Source organism: Poecilia formosa, unplaced genomic scaffold, assembly GCF_000485575.1.
Source record: "Poecilia formosa unplaced genomic scaffold, Poecilia_formosa-5.1.2 Scaffold330, whole genome shotgun sequence".
NCBI classification, from domain to species: domain Eukaryota; kingdom Metazoa; phylum Chordata; class Actinopteri; order Cyprinodontiformes; family Poeciliidae; genus Poecilia; species Poecilia formosa.
In genome coordinates this window covers 33,184-42,610 of record NW_006800269.1, presented here as the reverse complement: position 1 = coordinate 42,610, position 9,427 = coordinate 33,184, and the positions used below count along the sequence as shown (strand labels likewise).

General features: G+C 36.4%; 1 long non-coding RNA gene across 1 annotated transcript in view; it reads right to left on the bottom strand.

The window, feature by feature from the left end:
- Positions 1–328: 328 nt before the first annotated feature.
- LOC107833112 (uncharacterized) overlaps positions 329–9,427 on the bottom strand; it is a 13,420-nt gene continuing 4,321 nt past the window's right edge. Inside the window, exon 3 of the long non-coding RNA XR_001658820.1 lies at positions 329–737. This is a non-coding gene — a long non-coding RNA (uncharacterized LOC107833112). The remainder of the gene's footprint in view (positions 738–9,427) is intronic.

The following is a 9,427-nucleotide window of genomic DNA, read 5'->3' as shown; positions in this document are numbered from 1 at the left end:
TTCAGTTCTTAATCTTAATTTGTGTTATTTTTACATGAAGGGAATGCAATATTGCTTTGGATTTTTTTAAAATTTATTTAAAGTTCCTGATTTTGGTAAGAACACACACACACACACACTCAGATATGAAGAGTGTGTATGGGAATCTTTAGATACGCTTTGAGTTTTTCAGAGTGTGTTTTCACACTCAACCGGACAATAAATGCTTTCTACAAATTAAGAAAAAAGGGGGAAATATTTTTGCCTGTGTGTAGTGTTTCTTTAAATCAACACACACACACACGCACACACACCCACCCACACACACACACACACACACACACACACACAACACACACACACATGCAGCTTTAAAACAGGAACTATTTGCCTCACACCTCATAGTGAAAACAAAGAATAAACTTTAAGTTAAGAATAAGTGACACACGTCCTCAGCTGCATTCTGTCATTCCTGGTTAAAATACAGAACACAACACAAATGTCTCTCTCTCACACACACACACCCACACACACATACTCAAACTCATTTTTATTCAGAACAAACATGCAAAACCTAATATATTGTCATTAATAATGACAAACCCTTCTATACGCTGCATCCTTTGTGTAGAGGTTTAGTTATCGCCTCATGTATTTATTTCGACATCATTTGTTTTTGTTGTTGTTCTGCACAGAGTTTGTCGCGTCTCCTCCTCACTCTGGAGAAGTCTCTAAATTCATTTGGTCAACATGAAACACTCTAACTAACCGTCACACACACACACACACACACACACACACACACACACACACACACACACACACACACACACACACACACACACACATAGAGAGAGAGAGAGTGTGTGTGGCATGAGCAGCATATTTCACTTTTATCACATCTTGTCAAGTTACATCTATAAACATTAAGGTGTCGTGCCAGACCGACTTGTAAAGCTATACAAAAAAAGGATTAAAAGATTTTAAAAAACAAATCTGAAAAGTGTGGCGTGCATGTATATTCGGCCCTGAGTGAATGCTTTCTTTTAGGGCAGCTTTGAGCAATAAGACATTGACCAGTTTTTTCAAAAATTCTTCCTTGCAAAGAAGCTCAAAGCTCAGTGAGACGAGCCGGGGAGCATCTGTGAACCTCAGTTTGCCACAAACGTTCGGTTGGATTTAGATCTGGACTTTGATTACACCATTTTGTTGCATGAAAACCAGAAAAAGCTGGAAAAACAAAAGTAAAAAAAAAAAAACCCCATAAAACTGGAAACTGAGAACTAAAGCTGAAGCTGCAGCTCTGAGTTTAGAAGAATAGTCCTGCTGAACTGTCACATCCAGAGCTCTGTCAAAGAAAAAGGATCCCGCAGCATGACGCTGCCACCACCAAAACAGGAACGGTCCGCTCAGGTCAATGTGAGCTGTTCGTTTTCTGCCACTGAGAGCATTTCCTCACTTTCCTAAAATAAATGTTTTCGTCAAAAAAATTTTTTTAATCTTTTGGCAAAAAAAGGACATTATTTTATTTTATTTAGACCAGGTTAAAAACAAATTCATGTTTTATTTGCAGAATTTCTCTTCCTTCCACAGTTATGCTCCACTTTATGTTGGTCTGCCACAAACACACACAGGAAAATGGAGGTTTCCTGTGTGTGCAGGTAAGTGGTCCCACTTACCTGCACATTGCGGTTGTCCTTGCAGGACGACCGCTGTGGGTCGTCCTGCAAGGCGCTGACCGTCAGAGGAGCATCACCTGCCTGGACCAGGGGAGTCGGGCTTTACTAAAGCATAAACCAACAAATAATCTAAAACTGTTTTTATTTTCTTCCTTTTTTTGGCCCTCTTTGGTTCGTTTCTCAACACTTTCTAAATTTACATAATGATTTCAACACTTTAAGAGGATTTTTTTTTTGTATTATTGTAAGGAAACAGGAGCTTTGATCCAAGAATGACAGATGTATGACTGATTCATCAGAGAGAGGAATTATAACGTAGAGGTGAGGGTTTACCACACAAGTGTTAAATAAAAACAAAACAAAAACATGCTCCATTCACGTGAGCCGCAGACTTGATTAACAGCTGAAACGATCTGCTGAACCTTGAACGGGATTTCCTCGCTCACCTTCACTCTTCTCTCTTTCCTTTGTTTCGTTTTTGCCAACAAATAAGATTTTTGTGAGATGAAGTCATTTATTTTTCTACCTGCATGTGTTTGGAAACAGGATTTAAGCTCAGTCAGACTCAGACGACATGAATGTTTACCTCTCCATACCGAGGCTTCCTCACACCAAACGACCTATGACCCTTCTCTTCCGGTTCGCCTTCCGCTTTGTCGTTTCCGTCCGCTAGAAGTCATTGCCCCTTACTCCCTAAAAACGATACACAAACAAATGTATGCTAAAGAAAACGCTGGAAAATAATGTAAAATGTTGTTTTGCAAAAGAATATATTATATATATATCAGATGTAAAATATTTAAAACAGGAATGAGAGGGACTTGGTGTTAAACTTTAAAATGCTCTGTGTCAGTGAGGTTTTCTTTTTGGCAGTGGGGTTCCTATAACTCACAGGATTTACAGTGAAATAAACACCCACACACACCAACCCACACACACTGTTCAATGATAAACAAAGACAACAACAAAAATAAAGAAATTGAGAGAGTGCACGCTCAAGAATTTAATGCAAACATTTTTCCTCAAAAGCTACTCAAATAAAGTGAAAACACACACAAGCACAATGTGTCAATTTTAACATATAATTCACACAAAAAGCAACAATCACTTCAAATACATTATTGCTTCTTTGTAACAAATAAAATAAATGACTGCAGTGACATTTCTGAGCAACATTCACATGATCTCTGTGTATGTGTGTGTGTGTGTGTGTGTGTGTTTGAATGTCCTGAACTCCACATGCTGCTTTTACGGTTTTCATAATTCATACAATTTTAGGTTAACATGTTTTTCTGTTGTAGTTCTTTATTATGATTCTTTTTTCTCTCACAGTTAAAAAACAAACTTTTTTTTAGCTGATTCTTAGACAACTTTTTCACAACAAATATCGCTGTGGGTTTAATTTAGATATTTATAAAACTAATTCTCTTCAGTTCTGGTAATAAAACATCTGTAGGGCAAAATGATGCTCATTTTTAACAGAAGAAAAAATATTTTATATGTGTGTGCATGTGTGTGTAGGCGTGTGTGTGTGTAGGCGTGTGTGTGTTTTTCCTTTGTTCCAAGTCATCTTTACGTTTAAAGAGTTTCTTTCAATTATCCTGAATTGATAATTTCATTTATCAGATGCAACAATGTCACATAAACTGAGTTTATTTCTGTTGTCTGCAGCCTCAACAATAAACTTCAAATGTAAATAAGGGTCGAGTTCATCAGAGAAAATCGTCAGATTTGATTTAGAATCAGTCGTTTTTCTCAGACGATGGGTTTTCTGTCAGGTTTCCTCTAACAGATCCAGGATTTGAGCTCTGAGCCTTCAGCTGTACAGTCGGCCATTTTCTGCCTCACTGCAGCGCTTCTTGAAACTCTCGACTGGATCGTCCATGAAGAAACAGAACAATGAAAGTTGCAAAACAAAAGGTAAACAGCTGAACAGTAACGCCCCAAAAAGAGCTTTTTTTATTCCTCCCGTTTGTTGTTGGCAGCAGCGCTAACGTGGCTAACAACAGAGGAGTGGCAACAAAATGGCTGACTGTGGTATTAATTCAAAACACACACACTCACACACCATGCATGTCTCATTGTAGAGGGAGATAAATTAAAAGTACTTTAGGGGTTTGTCCCTCTTTTTTAAAAGATGAGATGAAGGAATATTACATTTAAACGCCTGTTTTCACATCATATTGTTTTATATTCTTTTCCTGTCTCATCTTCCTCTGTTTTTAATAAATAAATATCACACAAAGACAGAAATCCACCTCCAAGATACAGACTTTCACAAAACAAAAGGAAATAATTCAAACTCTTTAGAATTGCAAATGTTCACAGATAAGCAACATTTTGACTTTGTCTTTAAAAAAGCTAAACAGAGTACTTCATCTGTGCTACAAAATGTTTTAAATGAGCCACTGAGAAAACTCTTAAAGAAGAGTCTGATTGTTTAGGAGCTTCTGGGTCTGAAAGGATCTCAATGCATCCAGATCTTTTCTCCCATCACAGAGTCGTCCACACACCTTTAATAAAACTTTATTCATGTCCTAACAAGAAGGAAATGATCTTCCTCGGCTCCTTTTAGCTTTGATTTTAACTGCAAATTCACACCGGTCGTCATTAGAGATGCACCGATGCGATATCAATATCTGTATCGGACCCGATACTGAAAACAACCCTAGATTGTTTGGGTGACAATGTGCCGGATCCATAAGAGCAGATCTATTCAGTCTACTTCTAAGCGACATCATGCTTTATTTATTTCACATTATATTTATAATTCCTAGTTGCTCTTTCTGAACCATTTGAAAGAAGGTTTGTTGCAGTTCATTTTTACGTTTGAACAAGACAGTCAAGCCATTATTTTTGTCAGTTCCAGTTTATAATAAATGATCTTTATTATTTATTCTACATCAACTGTTTTACTCCCAATTAAACTGAACAAATTAAAGTTGTTTTTACAAGTTTGACCAAACCTGTGAAGCTGTTGCTGTATTTCAGTGAGCTATGCAGGTCCAGAGTTACCAGATATATTTATAATTCAGTACATTTATGTCTGTGTTTAAAAAGAGAAATGTTTGAAGTTAACTCAGCTCTGTTAACTCAGATATCGGTATCGGTATCAGGAGTGAAAAAAGTGGATCGGTGCGTCTCTAGTCGTTTTACAGCTTCACTAACTGTTGTAGAAATGGACGAAAACATGTCAAGTTGTTCAATCTACAAAGGTATCTTTTACACCACCAAAAAAGATGAATATCACCGTACAGAATCCCACAACCTGAACCAAAACAAGAAAACCTGCCTTTAGTCCACGGCGGTGTCCGAAACTTTGACAATCCCAAACACGTGTCAAGTCCAACATTTGGGGATCCAGATTGAAACCAGAACAGAATCAATTTTCTTGAAAACCTCTAAAGGAAACTGTGAACAGATTTTTATGTTAACTGAGTAATTTATTTCTTTACTGAACTCTCTGAACTCCTTTGTGTTAATAAATCACTAAACTACCTAAAGAAGACGTTTATCTAAACTAACCAAATGCTTTGTTGGTTTTATAATAAAAGCTTGGTTTAGTGACTTCTGTTTCCTCAGTGAGGAGAAAGTGCCAAAGTGCCAAAGTGCAGTCCACACCTCACCTAAACACATCATGGTGAAACATGGTGGGGGCAGCATCATGCTGTGGGGATATGGGAAGATGGATGGAAGTAGATGAAAGACATTGGGGAGATAAAAGACTGGAGCTGACAGTCAGATCGAAGGATAGCTATGTTTCAGGATGGCCCAGTCAAAGTCCAGACCTAAATCTGATTGAGAATCTGAGGAAACTTTCACAGGTGACCTCCATCCAATCTGAGAGAATTAGAGATTTTATTTTATCAGACTTTTAAAAAGAAGAAATATTTTTAAAAGACATTTCATCTATACTTTAAGGTTTTGTGGTTGTTAGGAGGCGGAACATAAACAAGCTCCAAACCTGTGAGTGATTTTACAGAGTATGTAGATGAAGTTACTCCAGCTCATTTTTGTTACCAGCAGGTCTGTCGTTAGCGTTGAGGAATGATTCTGCAAGAAAAAGACAAGATGAACTTCTAAACCCAAATCTGCGTCATAGAAATTTAAACCTAAATATGACGATGGCAAAATGAACAAAGCTTTTATCAACACTGTGCATTTTGGAGTGAGACACTCGAAAAAACAGAACTTAAAGACCAAGTCTTTGTTTCTTTCTTTCTTTTTTCTTTCTTTCTTTTTTTTTGTATTTGTTTCTTGCTACATCCTACATTTTTCTGTCACATTAACAATTTGGCTGCAATTTAAAAACATTCAACAAGCTCAAATATTAGGACGGCTTTCTTCTTAAACAAAAAAAAAAGAACAATAAAAACACTTTGAACTGCTCGGTTGCTGAAAATGTGCAATATAATTAAAATTACCTTAAAAATAAAAGAGAAATATTGATAACCTTAGATGATGGAATTGAAGCTTTCAGTAGGGAAGAAAATTAATATAAATCTGTGCACAGTATGTTTTTTTTATAAATTATTTTTATTGGAACAAGATGCTTGTTTCTTGATGTCCTCAGTGACCTCTCATGAGCCGAACAGAGTAAAAGAAAAAAAAAAAAAACAATAAAAAAACTACATGTAATTACTAGAGTTTCTCCGGAAAGCGGCCCTCATGTCTGCAGCTGCACTCAACCCAATTTGTTCCGAGCAGCAAAATGTATAATTGCTTTTCATGAGTTTCTTCAAATACTCACCGTCTACAGTCTCTGCCCTCTGCTGCGCTCAGATTGAAATACTCTAAACTAAAACCCGAAGCGCGTACTCGGTGCATGTGAGCCACGCTTCCCTGCCCTCCTGTCAAAGGTCGTGAACTCCGAAACAGGAAGCGGGACGACATCCACTAAACTGTTTAGGCTTTTGCAAAAGGTTAGAGTTAGGGAGAAGCAAAACTTCACCCAAACGGAAACTTTTTACAAATATGGATCCCCATACTTACCTCTGCATAATTACAAATGACATAAAAAGATTAAAGCTGCAAATCCTCATTTATGTTACAGACACAGGCGTCCAAACTTTCACTTGGTTTCTACACTAAAAATAATCAACTCCTCTGTTTGTAGAAGAAGAAGAAGGAGGAAGAGGAGGAGGAGGAGCAGGAGGAGGAGGAAGTGACATCATCCAACAACATGTTCCGTCTTCATAAGTTTTCATGACGGTAAAGCAGGTGCTTGGAAATGATTCAGAAAAACGATTAAGGAAAACTTTAGAGAAGCTGAAAACCGCAGCGTTGTATTAGTGCTTTGCTTCAAAGTTTGCACGCATAGTGAGATTTTTTTTTTATTTTTTTATTTTTTTATAAACTGGAGAATCCAGAGCGAGATGAACTTTATTTATAACACAATAAAGTTCATCAGAGTTCACAGAGCCGTTGTCGGAAAGGATTCAGAAAAAACAACCAATAAAAGAAAAATGGTACAAGTGGTAAAAATAAACCTCCTAAAACTCACTAAGCTGAAGATCAGTTACTTCACATGGAGTGTTGAGAATGTTATAAGTCCAGAGTCTTAATGAGAAATCTGACATGCTGATGATACACTTAAAAAAATAAAATAAATCAGCAAAGAATTTTAGACTCTGAAATTTCAACATAGGAGTATGAACAGCTTCACCTTTAATAGCAATTAAAGTAATGTGATTTCATTTACACCGCACAATCGTGTTTAATAAATAATATTTCGATGGAGCTCTTTGGTCAGACTGAACGTTAGAAAACAGTGACCCCAATAAAGCTGCAGTTCTGTATTTAAAGATTTTTTTTTATTTGTCTGATGTTATATTCTAATTTTAAACGCCATGTTTTCATAAACTGTAAGCAGAAGATTTGTGATAATTAACAGAAATAGAAGCTTTCAAACATCCGTCTGGGTGTCGATGTAACGCGTTTCACTCAGTGAGAATCTTCCTGGAATAAAGTGACTTTCCTGTAATATTCTGATTTATCTGAATTAGTTTGTCTGCAGAACGCTCCACCGTTTAACAGGCTGCAACAAAAAACTGAAAACTTTACAATCTGAGCACAATTATCACTCGGTTTGTTGTGATTTTCTGTATTTTTGCATCTCAAGGTTGCAGATTCAGATGCATGTGGGATCCTGCCAGCTGAACGTCTGCTTTCTTTTCCAGCTGCCATGTTTATGATCTTCAGAAGTGAGTCGGTTGAGTCTCAACTCTGAGCAGGAGTTTAACGCGAGTCGCAAGAGGAAAGTCTAGTGACTTTATAAGATAATAACTGTTTTCTTGTCGCAGTAGTCGACCTTTTGGGTCGATTCATCATTCAGTCTCATCATGTAGGAGCTCAAACTCTGTATTCATTGAGAAATTTTAAAAGAAAAATCTGAACAAATTTACTTGGCTGAAGACAAAGTTTTCTAATTATTCCTAAGAGTTAAACATACAAGCCCTTCATTGCTGTTGATACAATTATTAGAAGGTTGTATTTTTGTTTCTTGCGTAAAATGTTGCAGACTCTCATTGAAACAAAATAAGATAAAAAAAAAGAAAAAAAATGAATTTGAAAGTAAAATATTTACAATGTTGCAGCTCTAGATGTTTGAAAAAATGGATAAACATGAAAGGTGGAGGTGATTACTTCAACATCTTAACAGCGAGCCAAACACAACTCACTATGACACTCCAAATGTGTTATTTGGAGTTATTAATATTTCTCTTCTTTTCTTTTGACTTTGCAAAGCCATGAACTCAGTCTTGTTATTTGAGTTCATCTGCTTTTATTAAACAGATTTTGAAAAATGAAAAGATGTTCAAGAATCTGTCTGATTGTGTTCATAATTAACTCTTCAATGAACGTGTGTGTGTGTGTGTGTGTGTGTGTGTGTGTGTGTGTGTGTGTGTGTGTGTGTGTTTGTGTGAGGAGAGAAGAGTGTGAGTGTGACTCAGTGAGTGTGTCGGAGCAGGAGTGAGAATTTACTTGAGAACTTGTTGGTTTCTGACGTATGTGAAGGATGTGTGCGCAACAAAACAACCAGTCTGCATTCACATTTCACTGAACTACATTACAAAACAACAAAAAAATAATGGCTCAAATTTATGATTTATTCCTCTGCTTTAAATATAAACTGAGCATTTTACCAAAAAACTAAATTTGGCTCCTCAAAACTGGCAGCAAAAGGCAGAAAACAGAAGCATCAGTGGACGTATCTGTGTTTGTAAGGACGTGCGCATTAAATGAAAAGTTGTATTAAATGAAACTTTGTGATGCAAAAGTATAAAAAATAAAGAAAGGAAATATTTACGCATAAATGAGGATCTCTGTAAGACATAACAAGGCTACTTCTATGAAATCACTTAAGCTTCACACGCGCGCACAGACACACACACATACACAATATGTCATCTCTGGAAACACACACACTTAAACACACCACAGGGCGTCCATTTCTCTGTAAAAATTGACAACATGAAGAAAATATTTCACTTGTTGATGTAAAAAAAACAAAAAAATCTAACCACAGCCAACAGAATATATATATAAAAGAAAGAAATGGTACTTTTAACTAACAAAAACATCATTATTTTCATTAATGCGATGCCGATTTTAATAGATGGAGAAACTTTCAGTTTTCAGTCCTCAGCTTCTCCTAAATTCCTACCAAGTTCAAATTTCTGCTCATCTGAAGAAATCCTTATTGATAAACGACAGGCAGGCCCAGAAATATTCATACTGTTGACAGATTTACATTAAAATGATATTTA